Source organism: Dermacentor variabilis, chromosome 3, assembly GCF_050947875.1.
Source record: "Dermacentor variabilis isolate Ectoservices chromosome 3, ASM5094787v1, whole genome shotgun sequence".
Classification (NCBI taxonomy): Eukaryota; Metazoa; Arthropoda; class Arachnida; order Ixodida; family Ixodidae; genus Dermacentor; species Dermacentor variabilis.
The window spans coordinates 142085563-142103911 of record NC_134570.1 but is presented as its reverse complement, the minus strand read 5'-3'; the positions used below and the strand labels follow the sequence as shown (position 1 = coordinate 142103911).

At 46.5% G+C, this 18349-nt stretch overlaps 1 pseudogene; it reads left to right on the top strand.

Moving 5' to 3' along the window:
- Positions 1-2055: 2055 nt before the first annotated feature.
- LOC142576821 (U2 spliceosomal RNA) lies at positions 2056-2226 on the top strand (annotated as a pseudogene).
- The last annotated feature ends 16123 nt before the right edge of the window (positions 2227-18349 follow it).

The following is an 18349-nucleotide window of genomic DNA, read 5'->3' as shown; positions in this document are numbered from 1 at the left end:
GCAGGCGTTGTTAAAACTAGGATCATGTCTACGCGCACATCCATAACTCAAGTTGGATAAGACGGCCATCACACAGCTGCGTCTGGAGCATTATTGTAGAACCTGCCTTCCTCGTAAACCTTGTCACAATGCATCTGAGTAAAGAAAGGAAAAAGTTGGATGTAGTGTATCTTCTCAATATAATAACTCCTTGTTCGTCGGTGCGTTCGCTATAAAGAAAACGTCAGAAAGAGGGGGAAATCTCAAAGTAGCCTTGAAGCTGCCTGTCTTTTTCCAAACATTATTTTCTCGAAATTACGCTTTCAAAAAAGAAGAGATCTTACAATACAGTGGAAACCGTATTTAGCAAACCCATATAAAGCAAGTTGATCATATTGAAGACGCAAAGCTTCCTGACCTATACTCATGTCAAGTAACGAACTGAGCATTCAATATATCGAACTGGTGAGGCTCGCTGTCCCGTGCTACAAGGCTGCTTGCATTCAGAAAACGAAGCATGCCGGCAAAATATTTTTATTTTTTTCTTGCAATTTTAGGGCATGTCTGCTAGAATGCTATCAATCGAAGATCCTATCAAGTCATTTACACATGTGTTGCTGCCTCACTTACACTTGCTGCTGCGATATTCAGCCGGTCGGGACTTACTAATGCACTCATCGCCTAATAATAAACGAAGGAAGCTTCGTGCTTCTGCAAGTAGTGCTTTTTTTTTTAAATTTCAGCACAGAAGTGGCACGCCTTGGCTCTCTGCAAGAAGGTGCCTAGAAGATTAAGGAAACCATTTGTAATTGGGCGTTATAAGTCGCTCAGGCGTTTCCGAGGGTGTCCATGTCTTCTCGTCACATATAGTTTCAACAGCACGGCATGTCTGACTCAAGTTTTGTCCAAGTGACAACACCAAGTAGTACGATGAATGGGTGACGAGAGTGGGGTGCGAGGTTTGCATGGTGTTAGAGAACTGTGCTGCTTACAACTCTGGTGTTTCGTTTAGAAACACTTGTGCTTGGTGACTGTAGAATACAAATCCTCGATAACAAAGGCATCCCAAAATTTCATTTAAGTTCATTGTAGGTGGTTACGGGGATATCGAATTACCTGGTATTGACACACGTTCATCGTTTCTGCTTTTTCGGTGAACATTTTTCACCAAGTTGTCGCTAGAGGACAGACTGACGGGCTAGTTGGTACTGCATAACTTGAGGCAAAGCGCAAAAAAAAGAACACGAGGACAAGAGAAGCAAACGAAACACAGCACTGGTTGTGTCTTCGCGCTGTGTCTTCGTTTCCTTCTCTTGTCCTCGCGTTTTTTTCTTACACTTTGCGTTCAAGTTAGCGCTGTTACAAAGTTAGCGCTCGGCGCAAGCCGTGCGTTCCAGTATCGAAAGTTTCCCAAATTTTGTCATCGATGCTTTAGCGAAGCAACCTTGTCTATAATCTCATTAGATGCGCGACCCGAATCGAATAGTCATACACTTTCTGAAACACGCGCGAGCACCAGTGATTCGGCTGTACGAAGATCAGGAATGTACAAAGAGTCATTTGCGAAAAATTCCGTGCCATTACACTCTGTAAAGGTGGATGACCAGTGAAGCTGTGCATGTGCGCCCCTTAATGGCGAACTATGCAATGCCCTGCGTCAAACATCATATGCATATAAATCGAAGGCAAGGCGCGACTAGTTACTCCTCCAAGATGTGGAGCCACGGAAGATGATGAGACACTGTAGGATATACATACCCATACATTGTTGCAAAACACGGCACCACACCTTTTACTAACGAAATCGGGCACACCCACGCACGTCACCGCACTCTGGGTACACGCTGAATCACCGTAGAAAAGACGAGCGTGCGTTGGTCGACCTCCCGTAGTGCAGCAGGGGTAGTGAAGTCACTCGAAAACCACAAGCGGTCGCAAACAACACAGGCCACACATAAATGTTTCCCCACAAGCTTCCTCTGAAACCTTGCCGTTGTTCCGGTGAAACGTTCCAAGTTCGCGAGATCGCAACGAGCGCTTGGAAAGTCGACAAAGGGAGGTCGGTGCGAATGTAACATGGCCGACGCGGGTAAGAGTGCAGTAGCTGTTCTTAGCAACTTAATATCTGATACGGGTTGTATTTGGACTGTACATTAGTTTTGCAAGTTGGTGGAGTGTTCAAAGCCTGCTTCTCCTCCTCCATGGATCGGCACGGAATTGCACTATCTTCGAGTCGGCCTACCTACGGGGAGAAATTTTCGATCTGCACCGCTCGATAGACGCACGCCGTTTTTTTCCAGAACCTAGCCACATAGATGTGGCACCGAGGAATGCAGACGTGTTCGCATCGGCTCCGTGAATTGTCGTGCCCAGCAGTGGTCAAAATCGTGTGAACACCGCCAAATTTGCAGTATTTGTGTTCGAAGACACCGGGAACACCGTGGGACCTCATTTTTCGGACAAGCGGACCCGGTTTGCCCCGACACGCTAAGCTGCACGGCGTTGCGGAGCGCGGAACACCAGCAACCCTCCCGGCCCAAGCGTAATGCCCCGACGGCCCACATCCCAACGGACAACAACCCGGACACCATGGAGAAGGATGACCATGCCATCGAAACCGAAGCGGGATCTGTGGTGGAAGCTCAAAAGGTCTTCCCCTCGCCTGACGAGGTGATACAGGAGGAATCGACCATCTACGTCGAAGAGAACGAGGGGAAAGACTCAGCAAGGGTAGACCACGAAACCAAGTACGGTCAGTCGCAACTTACACTATCGTTGCGAGAGCAAAAAAATGGTTTAGGAAAACAAGTGCAAGCAGGCTCTCACGACAGCGGAGCTCGAGACGGCGGTGAGGGCAACAGCGGCAATGCCAGAACGCCTGCAGGAGAGCGAGCTAAACGCAGGGGAGAGTCTATAAGAAACCGACGGAGAACGCGCGTGGCACCGCTACCCGGAAACGACATGAAAATTATCGTCCGTCCCCAGCCAGAGATAGTTGCTAAAAAACTTAAAACCTACGAAGTTGTGCGAGCGACCCGGAGATCTGCAAGGGCGTCAAATGTCTGCTTCGCCTCAGTAGAGGGTCAAACTTAATCACTGCAAGTACCCCCACCAAAAAGTGGCGCAGATGAACATGAAGATAACTCACTGGAGCTCAATTGCACGACATGTCGAATCAACCCCACAGCAAAAGGCGCAGCAAAACAGTAAAAGACGCAGAAAATGCGCAACAAGGAGGCCAGAGAAATGTGAGATGGGCGGCAGTCGCCACCTGACCCTAAGACAAACGACACAACTGACGCGCCTAGAACGCGAACTATAGCTAAGGCGAAGGCGAATAAGAGACCCGGAAAGCGAAAATAGGCAATTGAAAAAGCAGCAAACGCAGCAACCACAACAGGGACCTAATCCAGCCCAGATAAGGAAGGAAGGGGGGAAAACTACCGAATTTAGAAGGCTACACTGTAATTACCATGTCTATGTTGAAAGAAATCATAAAAGTTATACCCACAGTCATAGAGCAGGGGATGGCACAAGCAGACCGAAAACTAGAAGTTCTGGACAAAAACTCCGGGCACAGCAAATGGAATTCACAAAATCCTTGCGAAAGTATGCTACACACACAGGCACAGGCACTACATACACAGGCAATAACATAAGAGGAAAAGCAGAGAAAGAATACAACTGGCAAGGCCTGTCCGTCATAACCCAGACGACAAACAATGCATAAACATGAAAAGCACACTTCAGAAGAGTACAAAATATTGCAATGGAACTGCCCCGGGTTCGGCGTAAAATCGGACAACTCGCGCAGCTGGTGATCATACAGCAAAGGTCACCAGCTATCATAGCATTACAAGAAGCCGGAACAAACCCAAAATTACAGGGATACGAAATCTTCAATACCGAAGATGAAAACCTGGAGTTCGCAACATTGACGGACAAGAAAGTTACAGCAATATGTCACAAACCCATGGATGGAACAGAAGTCTCGCATATAGTAACAGAAATCACATATAAAGGCACCAGATGAAACAGTGCCTTCATAATCAATATCTGCAGCCTCCGTAGTAATAAAGGAGCTACGTTCGACAAGACGTTTCAAGAGACAGCAAAAATGACGAAGGGGAAACCTCTAGTGATAGTTGGGGATTTTAATGCCAGGCACTCAAGCTGGGCTATCCAACCCAGGATAATAAAGGCAAAAATGTCACAGGACCAATAGAAGCACTCGACTTGACACTTTCTAACACACCTTGCAATCCCAGCAAGAAGAAGAAACAGTATCTCCGTGCACACAAGTCCGGACCTAACCATAACCGAAAATTATTCAGATGCGGAGTGGTGCAACACCCACGAAAATCTAGGAAGTGGCCATTATATATTAAGCTCCAATATCTGCACGGGCCTAATCCGCAATCCAATAAGTACAGCTAAAATAACAGATTCACGGGCATATAGAGAATCGTTTAAACAACAAGCCACTGACATAAATTATTTAGGTAAGTCCAGCAAACACATGCGAAATGTAAAGCAGAAACAAAAACCAACCGTCTCCGGGACGGCAGAAACACCTGAAGTGGACCCTCACCTACTATACCTGTGGGATGCAAGAAGAAGCCTGACCAAAAGATGGAAGCGACAGAAACACAACCACAAGCTCAAAATGAAAATCAAAGAGATAACGCAGCAGGCCGACGAATACGCCAATATACTGGCAACAGCCAACTGTGAAAGCTACTGCGCATCACTAAATGAAACCCTAGGAACCGCAAGAACGTGGAACATCTTCAGACGGACGAATGAACCACTCAAAACCAGACGGCAAGGACAAAAGAAATTGGAAAGATTGTTACGCTCGTACCAAGGAACAAAAGAAGAACTCCTTCAGGCAATGCTTCGGTCACAAAGCACCAATACTCCCACACCAAGCTGATTACAGCAGAAACTCACACTCAGGAATGAATAACTCTTCGCGCAAGCAGAAGCTAGAGCAGCAATCGCCAGTACAAAACGGAACGCAGCGGCAAGGGCGGACCAAATAACAAACACAATGATTTTAAACGTGAATGACTCATAAACTTTGTAAATGATCGTTGGGTCAAAGGAACGACACCACAACAACAGAAACACGCTGTGATAATCATGATCCCAAAACCACAAAATAAATTGACCTTAAAAGATATCAGGCCCATCTTTCTTAAAACATGCCTAGAAAAGGTTTTCGAGAGATTAGTAAACACTATACTCCAATGTCATCTTGAAGAAAACAACTTAATATCTGACACCATGTTTGTCTTCAGACAACATCATTCAGGTGCATTAGCGCAATCTATTACGCCAGTTCGTGCATGATAAACTTGAAAAAAAGGGGTACCAGCAAAACACAAAGGACGCGCACACAAGAAAAAGGCGTTAGACACTGTTTGCGGAAATTAAAAGGTTTACCAGGCCAGAAGTCGCCGACATCAGAGCGAAGAAAGAAACTAGGAGTAATACCATATATTCATAAAATCTCCCACAGCATTAAGAAGGTGGCGGGAAGGCATGGTGTAAGCGTTGTGTTTTTGAGAGTGGCCTGTTGGGCTAGTTGGTACATGGTTATGCTAGGAGAATGCCAGCGAACTTGAGAGTAGGAAAAAATTGAGATGCAGACATAGACAAAGTGACAGGAAGGTGGCCAGCCACCTTCCTGTCACTTTGTCTATGTCTGCCTCTCAGTTTTTTCCTACTCTCAAGTTCGCTGGCATTCTCCTAACGTTGTGTTTTCCGCACAAAACAAATTGGATAGCTTGTGCGCAAGGATGGGAAACGAGGGGACGAAGAGAGGGGCCTGTAAAGTTAAACACGTGACACCCTTCATCGAGTGCAACACTGGTGTTGTTTACCGCTTTCCGTTGCCTTGTGGTAAAGTCTGTATAGACCAGACAGGCAGGTTTCTTAATAAGCGCTTGAAAGACGTAACATATCCTTAAGCGGGGACTATGGAAGCAATTTGGCGGTTTACTACCGCGGCTGCTATGAGAGCAAAAAAAGGTGAGCCATTGATCGGTCGTGTGAGCATTTTAGGGAAGGGTAGCACCAGATACGAACGTGAAACCTTAGAAGCTTTTCACATTGGAAATGAGAAAGGAAATCGTGTCAGTCATACGTCTTTGTGTTTAACAAACAAGGAACGTGCTTACCTATCGGGTAGGTAAAAGAGGATTATTAATAAAAAACTGATATTGATGCACGGGTTTTGGAAGGAGTCGCAGTTGCGCATGCGTCGGCTGTTTTCGCACGGTAATGTACTTTCGAGCTGTTATCTATGCACATGTATTGGGAGGAGTTGAACAAGCGCATGCGTCGGAGGTTATCTGCGGCAATGTGAACTTCAATAAAGTACAGTTGAATGTCCAGTGTCCGTCTGTGTCTAACGCATTTTTCTTGGGTGCGCGTCCTTTGTGTTTTGCTGGTACCCGCTTTTTTCAAGTTTACGTCGTTCAGCACAAAAATTCTTCTGCTTTTAAAAGAGGAAGTAGTAACCAAAGTCCCCAAGAATCATGGCTGTCGACATAAAGGGGTCTTTGACAACGTGGGTCACAAAGGCATGCTGGGTTAACTAGCAGAGAGCGACCGCGGCCAAAGGACGTACCAGTACATCCGAAGCTTCATCAGCCACAGAAAAGCAGTTATGAAAGTACGGGATGGCGAATCCACTCATCCATCCTCCCAACAAAGGAACGCCAGAGGGTGCGGTAATACCGCCTACACTCTTCAACGTAGCCATGAATGGACAAGCCGAAAAACTCCAAGAAATTTTCGACCTGCGTCATTCCCTATACGCGGATGATATAACAATATGGACAATCAAGGGCAACTTGGGAGAGTACGAGACGCTCTTAAATGCAGCCAGTATAATAGAAAATATGCCCAACAGAGTGGACTCCAGTGCTTGGGGGAGAAATCAGAGCTCATTCGCGTGACAAAAAACGAAAACAAAGAATGGCCCAACACTCGACCTCGAGATCTGAGTGGAACGTAAAATTATTCAGGAGAGGTCATAGTTTAAGTGTTGGAGATGTGGCTGCAATCGAATCTCAGATGTCCCCTGACATTAAGCACGGTCAGAAAAACAAGCCAGCAGATTAACCAGATGATAGCCCGTGTGGCACATAATCGGACAGGGATCGGCAACAACGCATCCTCACACTGGTGAAAAGCTTTGTCATTAGCAGAATTATGTAGTGCCTACCTTACCATGTCGTGAATAGGGAGTAAAAAGAAACGGCTGATCAAATAATAAGGATACCATATAAAACAGCCCTGAGGCTGCCACGCAACTCTGCTAATGAGAAGCTTCTAGCCGTCGGCCTCCACAATACATTTGATAAGCTGGCTGGGGCCCAACTCATAGTGCAGATGAGTCGATTGACGCAAACAACAGCTGGTAGAGCTCTTCAAAAATCGGCCTTGGAAAACGCATACAAGCACACCGCAACGCCAAAGGGCTACACTGCCGGATCAGAGACTTGTATGGGGTATCACTAATGCCACAAAACATTAATCCGGCACTACATGCCGTAGAACAAGCTGTGGGGCTAGTTCTTTCATAGCTTTGGCTATTCCTGTCTTTGTTCCTTCTTAGTGTGCTGTCACTGTTGGCGCTTCATTTTTCGAAAATTACATGCAGGAAGGAGAAAGGCTATAGCAGAATACACAGATGAAACAACAAAGTACTCGTACCCTGCAAGATTCACGAATGCCTCACCATACCGGGCAACCACGAAGAATATGGTGGCAGTTGAAAATCTAATAGGTAAAATCACGGCCTGTGCTTCGATTTCCGGAGCAAGCATTTTAGAAGCAGAATAGATAGTCATTGCCTTAGCTATAAGAAATGCATAAAGCTCTACGCTCAGGCCGCAAGTAGGAACTGTCTGAAGGGGAAAAATGGGCGCGAAAGCACACCGGATACTTACCGAAATCAGCAGACCACTCAATGTCAGGTATACCCAAACAATAACTTGGCCCCGGGACACGAGGGTGTTACTGGGAGCATCCACGCAGGTAAGGCGGCTCGAGGATTAACTAATTAACGAGGAAGCGATGGCAGCATCGTAGAGGACCCGGCACCCATCAATCCCAGTTATAAAAGAGTCTTCCAATACTACTGGGAAAAAAGACTCTACCCAGCAGCGCACAAGAACCTTTCAGCCGTGGACTCCGCGTCGTTAGGTAGGCTCCAAATGAACACATATACAAACCTTCATAGATTGCACATATACTATCCAATAGTATACAACGACATATGACCGTGGTGTGGGAGTACGCTGATTACCCCGTCACATAGGATTGCATGGCTCACACTAAAGAGCAAGAATAGAATAAAACGAGAGGGAAGTGCGAGGCATTGCTATCCAGCTTTGACCTTGGGGACCTGCCAGGCTGGTCTGGAGGAGAGAAAGGAAGGCGTGGGCCAGCGGTGCCTTGGATTGGGGCCCGACCACACGCCGTTACCCCGTTTTAAGGGCAACGAAGTGCTTCTTGAAAATAAAGTTTCGTTCTTCTAGCCAAATACTGCTCTACAGTAATAGCCGACACTTGAGCCTCAGGCCCAAATTTTCAAGCGTTCCTCTCCTGCGACCTTTTTTATCCTTGCCCAAGGAGCCCTTCATGCTTCCTAGCATCAGAGGGTGCGAGAAGGCCGGCGGCGTATTCTGAAAGCCCCCTTCACCAGTCCTAAGAATTGGAGCGACTGAGGATGAATGTCGCTCGTCTGGGTCCGAGGGTTCTTGTTACCAATTGTAACTAAACTCCTCTATTAAGCCAAACAAATGAACGCTGGTATTATTGTTCGAGCACAAAATAGATATGGATACGTATAGACGCTTTTTTCGTTACTTTAGTTATATAAAATAAAAAATTTCAAAGGGAAAGCATGAAAGCAGATGACGTCTGGCAACAGAGCACGCGTCATCCCCGGGCACCGGCTGCAGAAAGGGGCTCTTGCTTTTGCGTTTTGCCTCGAGCGGCGGTTCTCCCCAGCAGCGCAGTGTGAAACGCAATAGCCATGCGTCGAAAAGTATATTTCACCGAAGAAGAAAAGGACCTGCTGACGGAACTTCTTAACTTGTATAAGGCGCGCATCGAGAGCAAGCGATCAGACGCGGTGTCGATACACTCGAAGGCCAGGACATGGGATAAGTTGTACGCCAAGTTCAACAGCCCGCCTTTGGTTTGACCCCGCGACGTAAAGTAGCTGAAAAAAATTATGGGACAACATGAAGCATAAGTAGAAGAAGGAGAAGGCAAAGGATGTCCGCGACGTTATGGCCACATGTAGGCTTCGCTCATTTCTTCTGAATTGGCAATGAGACATAAAATTTTAAAGGAGGCGGTGAACCACTTCAGCCCATCGACGAGCGTTTAGCGCAAATCAAAGCGATCTTACCGCACTTGGCCGTAAGGCTTCCAAACTTATTTGGCAGCGATCGTTCTCAACCCCTACCTGTTACAGAAACTGTGCATGTCACCGTGAGCGGAATGATGCAAGCGAGCGGACGGGACGGCAGTGATGACGGTAAGTCGACACGCATGACAGCGGTATGTGATGCTGCAGAACGACTCGCAGGGCATATTTGAGTTGTATCAGGAACGGATAACTCAGGCGGCCGCTAGAGCTTTCGATAAGCGTACTCATCCTGTTAGTGACTGCGTCAACTGTAGTAATTATTTGCCAAGGTTGTGCACTGTCCTTGGTGTGCTGCTTAAGTAGCATGCTCACACTTTTAGTGTGCCTAAAGTTCCTCGTATGAAACCAGAAAATGTTTCATAATGTCCCTTTTTTATTCAAGCAACATACACGATTCTTTATCCTCTAAAAAGCGACAAATTATTTCCAATAATTTCTTTAGCTGAAAGCTATTTATGAGTCCAATAAAATTACAATTATACAAAGCAAGTCATAAATTGTGAACGCAGTAACGACAAATCTAATGCAAACAGACTCATGTTATGGATTACAGTGTGAAACGTAAGCGCCCCTCACCTGAGAGAACCCAGGCAAGAACACAAACGTAAAACAGAGAAAGACAGGTTAAGGGCTGAACAGTGAAGCGCTCCATCACGTGGCTTTTTTTTCATATTGCGCGGGCTTTCTTTGCAGCCCGGAAGAAAGGACTACGTGAGACGTATCGTAAAGGAAACAAATCGATGCGCGGTTTCTGAAGATGCTCTAGAAGTCTGCGTAACATACTTGAGGTCATTAGCCAATAATTAAAAAGTTCGGTAATTCAACTTGATTACTGAGGTATGAGGAAAACAAAAAAAAAAAGATTCCGAGTTACTATAGGCTATTGCGAATGGTATGCGTTCGATTCAATTCGCTTCCCACGCGCCTTTAATTTTTTTTAATTTTTGGCTCAAGTTATGTGGGACACCCTGTGTTTGTGATGGGCGCTGCTAGTTTATGACAAAAAAAAGTTTGAGAACCTGTACAGGATGCATCCAGTGACACTAGGAAATCGGCCGATGTAGTGTAGGCGGGTCATCACCGACGTTGCTTCTCGAGCGTCAGGAAGTCGCAAATAAAGCACATGGCCTGCGTAGTCTCCCATATGCATCGCGACGCCGTTGGCTGCGACACATTGACCAGATCACCCACAACTGTCTGTATTGCGCCAGAGCCCAAAAATCACAGTGTGATCAATAGCTTATACAAGGCGGGAAGCGGCATCCCTCTTCCATCCGTATTGTCCTGCAGTTGCAAGTCGGACATTATCGCGAGCACGGACGTTTTCGTGAACAGATGTCTGAAAAGGAACTCCTCGGCCGAGTACGCTTTCGTGGGGTTCATCCTGTCCCGAAGGCACATCACTCCTAGGGAGAATGTGTACACATTCGTGAAGAAAAAATCGCAGGCGAGGCTTATAAATCGAGGGATTTCTACCAGACTGCCGTCCACTGCCGGCCTATTCGCAGCCGCCATCATGACACTGCGCTTGCGCAGGCGGGCATCGCGTGGAGAAGCATTGCGGAAGAGCTGTCGTTCAGGGACAGGAGCGAGGTAAGGAGACGCGAAGGTATGGTGTGTGCCGCCTTATGGATATAAAACGAAGTAACTCTTCATTGATGGCGCCTCAGTTAGGAAGTTTCCAGAATAGACGTAGGGCGTCCCAGAATCAATGAAGGAGTCCTTGATAAGGTGAGGAACGTTTCAGAATTGATGCCTCAGATCCCAATACTACGACCGACGACTCTGCACAGCATTATTGTGCTTTGAGCTTTTGCTTTGCTCGGCTCAAGAACGCCCAATAAACTGTTCAATCTTCAGCGAACGCAAAAGCAGTTCTGTAATTCACGGTCACCAGGTGACAATATACCGAACAATATTTAGTGCATTAGCCTCTTCCTTATGACGCGGTTTGATTGTACACAGATGTGCAACGCTTTCTATTCAAACGTGTAAGAAAGGTAATTTATTTTGACATTGCTTTAAGAGTTTTATTAATACATATCTCTTTGCTGTAGTCCACAACATCTTTAGAACTTTTCTTTATTGATGTGGGAGAACAAGAAGCGTTAAGAGCGCGTTTGTAATGCATGCCAATCCGCGATCTTTTTTGAATGAAGTATTCATTCAGCCGTAAAAACGAAAGCTTTTTTGAGGAATAACATTTTCAGCAATAAGCATGTGAATATATTCGTTTAACAAGCGTGCCTTCCCAGCAGTTTTTGTGTCAAAAAGAAACAAAGACAGTGTACCATGAAGTCTGTTACCCAGGCTCGCTTTCATCAGTCTTTGTTATCGGGTTATTAAAGCAACGTTGCCATGGCAGCAAAAATCCTTGCGAGAATAATCGAAATATAAATTTTTTACCGTAATTCGAGCTACCAGAATTACGATGCGCGTTTCGTGCGCTTATAGGCATCGCGATAGTATATTTGTGTGATCTTTTCGATATCATCAATAGGTTTATTTTACCTGAAATCCACTGCTGCGTCTCCTGCATCCTGGCGAGCAACAGGTGATGTAGCCAGTTGCTGGCTGTACACTGTAGTAGGCTTTCTTTTCTCCTGCTGACATCTACTAATGTTGGTATCAAATTCCAGCGTTCTGATGAAGCCTGCCAAGGTTCCGGGCAAGTTTTAGTGCTAAATTTAATAACTGCGCCATTCCCGTATGTCGTATGTATTATGTCGCATGCATTCCCGTATCGTCGTATGTGCCACTGGTACTGTATAAATCTCCATAGAACTCCTCAGCCACTTGAACTATCTCATCCATATTAGTAATGATACTGCCGGCTCTGTCTCTTCACGCATACATTTGATTCTTGCCAATTCCTAGTGTCTTCTTCGCTGCTTTTAGGCTCCCTCCGTTCCTGAGAGCCTGTTCAATTCTATCCATATTATACTTCCTTACGTCAGCTGTCTTCCTCTTGTTGATTAGCTTAGAAAGTTCTGCCAGTTCTGTTCTAGCTGTAGGGTTAGATGCTTTCATATATTGTCGTTTCTTGATCAGAGCTTTCGTATCCTGCGATAGCTTATTGCTATCCTGTCTAACGGAGTTACTACCGACTTCCATTGCACAATCCCTATTGATGCCCATAAGATTGTCGTTCATTGTTTCAACACTAAGGTCCTCTTCTTCAGTTTAAGCCGAATACCGGTTCTGCAGCTTGATCCGGAATTGCTCTATTTTCCCTCTTACCGCTGACTCATTGATCGGCTTCTTATATACCAGTATCTTCCGTTCCCTCCTCAAGTCTAGCCTAATTCGAGTTCTTACCATCGTATGGTCATTGCAGCGCACCTTGCCTTGCACGTCCACATCTTGTATGATGCCAGGGTTAGCGCAGAGTATGAAGTCTATTTCATTTCTAGACTCGCCATTCCGGCTGCTCCACGACCACTTTCGCCTATCCCGCTTGCAGAAAAAGGTATTCATTATCCGCATATTATTCTGTTGTGCAAACTCTACTAATAACTCTCACCTACTATTCCTAGAGTCTATGCCATATTCCCCCACTGATTTGTCTCCATCCTCCTTCTTGCCAACCGTGGCATTGAAGTCGCCCATCAGTATAGTGTATTTTGTTTTGACTTTACCCATCGCCGATTCCTCGTCTTCATAGAAGCTTTCGACTTCCTGGTCATCATTACTGGATTTAGGGGCGTAGACCTACACGACCTTCAATTTGTGCCGCTTATTAAGATTCACGACAAGACCTGCCACCCTCACGTTAATGCTACAAAATTCCTGCATGTTACCAGCTATATCCTTATTAATCAGGTGTCCGACTCCTAGTTCTCGTCTCTCCGCTAAGCCCCGGTAGCACAGGACGTGCCCACTTTTCAGCACTGTATATGCTTCTTTTGCCCTCCTAACTTCACTGAGCCCTATTATATCCCACTTACTTTCCTTTGATTCCTCCAATAGCACTGCTACACTCGCCTCACTAGATAACGTTCTAGCGTTAAATTTTAATGTTCAGATTCAGATTCCAATGGGGGCTGTCCGGAGCCAGGGATTCTTAGCACCCTCGGCTGCGCCGCAGGTCTGACCGCCGCCATGATCAGTTGCTTCGCAGCTGCTTGGGACTGAGGGCCGGGGTTTGATTGTTGTGTTCATATAGGAGGTTGTGGCCAAGTACTGCACCGGCGGGGTGGCCAATCCTGCTCTGGTGAGGGAGTGCCTTACCGGTTCTGGTCACCGGGATAAGGCCACACTCCAAGCCTGTTTATGCAATTTTGTCAACAAGCGGATTTTTTTTAATCCGGTGGAAAATTGCCCGGCACCTTGATTCGAACCACGGTCTTCTCGCACGCGTGGCGGATGTTCTACCTCTACGCCACCGCTGCTCTCCTGAGCATAGCACCCCCGTAGTACACCCACATTGGTACCCGGCCACCATCGAAGGCGATGATGACCGACGTGGTCTTACTGAGTATTTTGGCCGCTAAGGCATTGGGGTTCCTCTTGTTGACGATGTTGAGGTGAATGTCCTTCGCGTCTTCTTCGAGAGGAATGCCTCGGACGACTCCCTTGACTGTATAGTCGGGCGCAGTTTCATATGCCCGTATCTCGAACTGGTGTCCGTCGACCTCAAAGCTGTCGAGTTGGCGGTACCGTTCTGCATTAGGAGAGTGAGGGGTACACACAACTATGATGTTTTGCTGCATATTTGGGCCGACAACGTCTTCCGTGGCGTCTTGTGGATATACTTTTGTGGCCCTATATAGGGCCGAAGCGAGGCGGACGACCCCGACTGTTGCAACGTTCAAGCCGCTCCGTGGCCTGATAACTATTTTGCGGTGATCACGTGGAAGGGTGGGCATCTTACCTGCCTTCAAAAGTTGCTGCTTGTGAGTGCGCGGGCCTCGCTGCGCCTTGTTCGTGCCTCCAACGCCGGTTCGGGAGGCTGATGCAATGCAAGGGTTAGCGCGCTTGCCCCAAGGAAAAACTCCTTCGCGCGTGCCAATGGTGTACCATCCTGCTTCTTCAGAAATCTCGGTGGGTGAGACATCAGTTCCTTCAACTTGTATTTCCATGGTGGCTTGAAGAAAGTTGACGCGCAGCCGTAACTGCGGCTCACGTAGCGGCAGGAGCATTAAGCTTAACAGTAAGGTTAGCTCGGTGGCGCAGTGGCTCGGCAGAAATGGTCCAATAAAGCTGTGAAAAAGCAGTTCCCACCTCGAATACGAATATGGGTAGAGTCAGGATAACTTGCGGGAGATGATGGTGCAAAATTACAGAGATTTTTTCCAAAAACACTACGAAATCATTTACGAAAGACGGAGCCGACATGAAGTGCATCCGCTCCCTTCGACTTCTTGTTCTTCCCATTGACGTGTTCCAAAGGGTTACGATTAGCCAGATGTTCTGCCTGGTGGCCCTGCGCCTATAGGTTGAGAATGGTTAGGACAAGGGGTCGGTTAGTCGTCATTTACTGTCGCAGAAATCGTTGAGTCGCGTCAGGTTTATTGTAAGGTGGAGACGGCAGTCATTGCATCAAATGTTCTTGCTCTGTCATCTTCACGAACCTTGCCCCAATTGGTTACCCACACCTTGCGACGAAGTTTCTTTGTGTACTTAGTACGCATGCCAAACAATAAGGGTGAGTAGTCACTTCCCCATGCGTATGGCGCAGCCGTTCGTGTAGGAGATCCAGAACCAAGCCACGAAGTAAAGTCCGACACATCAGATCAAGTTGCCGGGGTGGTATACGTACCTCTGGATGATTCAGAAGGGCGAAGTTTGAATCCGTGAAGGTGCCATAAACCTGTTTGTTTCTTTTTCAATCACTTTCATACGCCCACCTTTCGCACGGGGTATTAAAATCCGCTAAAAAAAGTGGGAGGCCTGATGTGATATAACCGACCGAGATTGAGGCGTGTGCTGCGTGGTATTCCGTAAATTGGGAACTATTAACAATTATTTAGCCACACGAAGGTTGTATTCATATATAGTGACACGTGTACTTATCTTTATCGGGCAACCACGTTTCGCCGCCTGACAGATGTTATCGCTCAGCGCGGGACGCGTCTGCATGCATCCGAAATTTCCGGAAAGTTATCGATGCTTCTATCCGGCTGTCTGTTGTCGCCGCACCTTGTGCTGTCAGATTTCATCGCGTGACGCGAATGGTGTAGAACTTTGTGGAAGGCACGCGGGTCCCAATGATTAGTCTGGAACATTCGACGACTTTTGTATAAAAGCCAACGCGCTTGACCCGCTGATCAGATTTTCGACGATCGCCGACTGTGTTCTCCGCTATCGTTGTGTTATAAGTGTAGTCTGTTTTGTGGGCACAGGTTCGCCCAATAAAATTTAGTTTTGTCGTTCACAGTGTTGCTACTGTGTGCTTCAACGTCACCACAACGTGACAATAGGATCACGTGATTGAAATAATCAGAAGAATAAGAATAGGCTGGGGTGCGTTTGGCAGGCATTCTCAAATCATGAACTGCAAGTTGTCATTATCCCTCAAGAGAAAAGTGTATAACAGCTGTGTTTTACCAGTACTCACGTACGGGGCAGAAACCTGGATGCTTACGAAAGGGGTTCTACTTAAACTGAAAACGACGCAACGAGCTATCGAAAGAAGAATGGTAGGTGTAACGTTAAGGGATAAGAAAAGAGCAGATTGGGTGAGGGAACAAACGCTTGTTAATGACATCTTAGTCGAAATCAAGAAAAAGAAATGGGCACGGGCAGGGCATGTAATGAGGAGGGAAGATAACCGATGGTCATTAAGGGTTACGAACTGGATTCCAAGGGAAGGGAAGCGCAGCAGGGGACGGCAGAAAGTTAGGAGGAGGGATGAGATTAAGAAGTTTGCAGGAGAAGTATGGGGAGGCCTTTGCCCTGCAGTGGGCGTAACCAGGCTGATGATGATGATGAGCCAGACGGTTTCAAACCGCAACCACTTGTTGTGTGCGCCATTTATCGAGGTTCATGTTTGAGGGATGTTCGAATCGATGTATACGGCGACGTTCCCATGTCTGTTTTCTTAGGAATACCCTCCCCCCCCGCTTATGTGGAATGAAAGGGATATGGCAGGCAGTGAAATGTAGGATTGCACAGAGTTTATTCGACTCTTAGCATATTGTTGCGACACTTACCCCTTTATTGAGAAATGCATCTTAACTTTAAGGTCTTGCTTGATTACGCCTGGTGCTAACACACCCAACACGCTTGTTGCGTTCCCTTTGGTGTGTTTACGAAAGGCGTCTTTTAAATCTAGTCAAGCGTGAGCTTCAAGTTGTGATGCTTTTCTAAATACGGGATCTAGGATGTGTTGCTTGAGTAAACCAGGAAAGCCGGATAGGCGCCACTACCTATAGTCACAATCGCAGAGACACTTTCAACTCTAAACTCGGCTATGCAAGGTGAGCTTAGAACCGAAATATTGCACTCATAACGCTGGTGCCACGAGTGTACGTCGCCCTTCTTTCCTCGAGTGATAGTTGCAGCAGTAAACGGCGCATTAGGTCTTCGTTTTCTTTTACTGTTCTTTGTAAATGATGCGAGATTGAGAAAATAAGCCACTTAATCGTCCGGTACCAGCACAAACATCAAAAATAAACAGCAGCAAACAATAAAAGGGAAGAAATAATTTGGAGGGCGCTTAAGCTTCGCCTTTAAGAGTGGAACGCCATAGCATTCAAATACCCCTTAGTTCTTTTCATGCTTCCCGGTAACTGCAGCTTATGTAACCGCAACGACTACCGCGTAACTCTGGCGGCGAAAGCTATGCACAAAGGCAAGCTTTCTGGTAGAAACGCGGCCTCTTGCGTAGCTCGATCTCCTGTTATCGTTTCGCACTTTTAATATTTTCGTCTGAGAAGAGGTAACACAAAGGATCTGCGCTATCAGTGTTTTTTTCGTTACATTTGTTTGTGGGCTGCCGTTTTCATAATCCCTAGGAATAACTTTGTAAAGAATTAAAGACCATCATTATCATCATCAGCCTGGTTACGCCCACTCCAGGGCAAAGGCCTCTCTTATGCTTCTCCAACAACCCCGGTCATGTACTAATTGTGGCTAAGTCGTCCCTGAAAACTTCTTAATCTCATCCGCCCACCTAACTTTCTGCCGCCCCCTGCTACGCTTCCCTTCCCTTGGAATCCAGTCCGTAACCCTTAATGACCATCGGTTACCTTCCCTCCTCATTACATGTCCTGCCCATGCCCCCATTTCTTTTTCTTGATTTCAACTAAGATGTCATCAACTCGCGTTTGTTACCTCACCCAATCTGCTCTTTTCTTATCCCTTAACGTTACACCTATCACTTTTTCTTTCCATAGCTCGTTGCGTCGTCCTCAATTTGAGTAGAACCCTTTTCGTAAGCCTCCAGGTTTCTGCCCCGTAGGTGAGTACTGGTAAGACACAGCTGTTATACACTTTTCTCTTGAGGGATAATGGCTAGCTGCTGTTCATGATCTGAGAATGCCTGCCAAACGCACCCCAGCCCATTCTTATTCTTCTGATTATTTCCGTCTCATGATCCGGATCCGCCGTCACTAACTGCCCTAAGTAGATGTATTCCCTTACGACTTCCAGTGCCTCACTGCCTATTGTAAATTGCTGTTCTCTTCCAAGACTGTTAAGCATTACTTTAGTTTTCTGCAGATTAATTTTTACACCCACTCTTCTGCTTTGCCTCTCCAGGTGAGTGAGCATGCATTGCAATTGGTCCCCTGAGTTACTGAGCTAGGCAATATCATCAGCGAATCGCAAGTTACTAAGGTATTCTCCACTAACTTTTATCCCCAATTCTTCCCAGTCCGGGTCTCTGAATACCTCCTGTAAACACGCTGTGAATAGCATAGGAGAGATCGTATCTCCTTGCCTGACACCTTTCTTTATTGGGATTTCGTT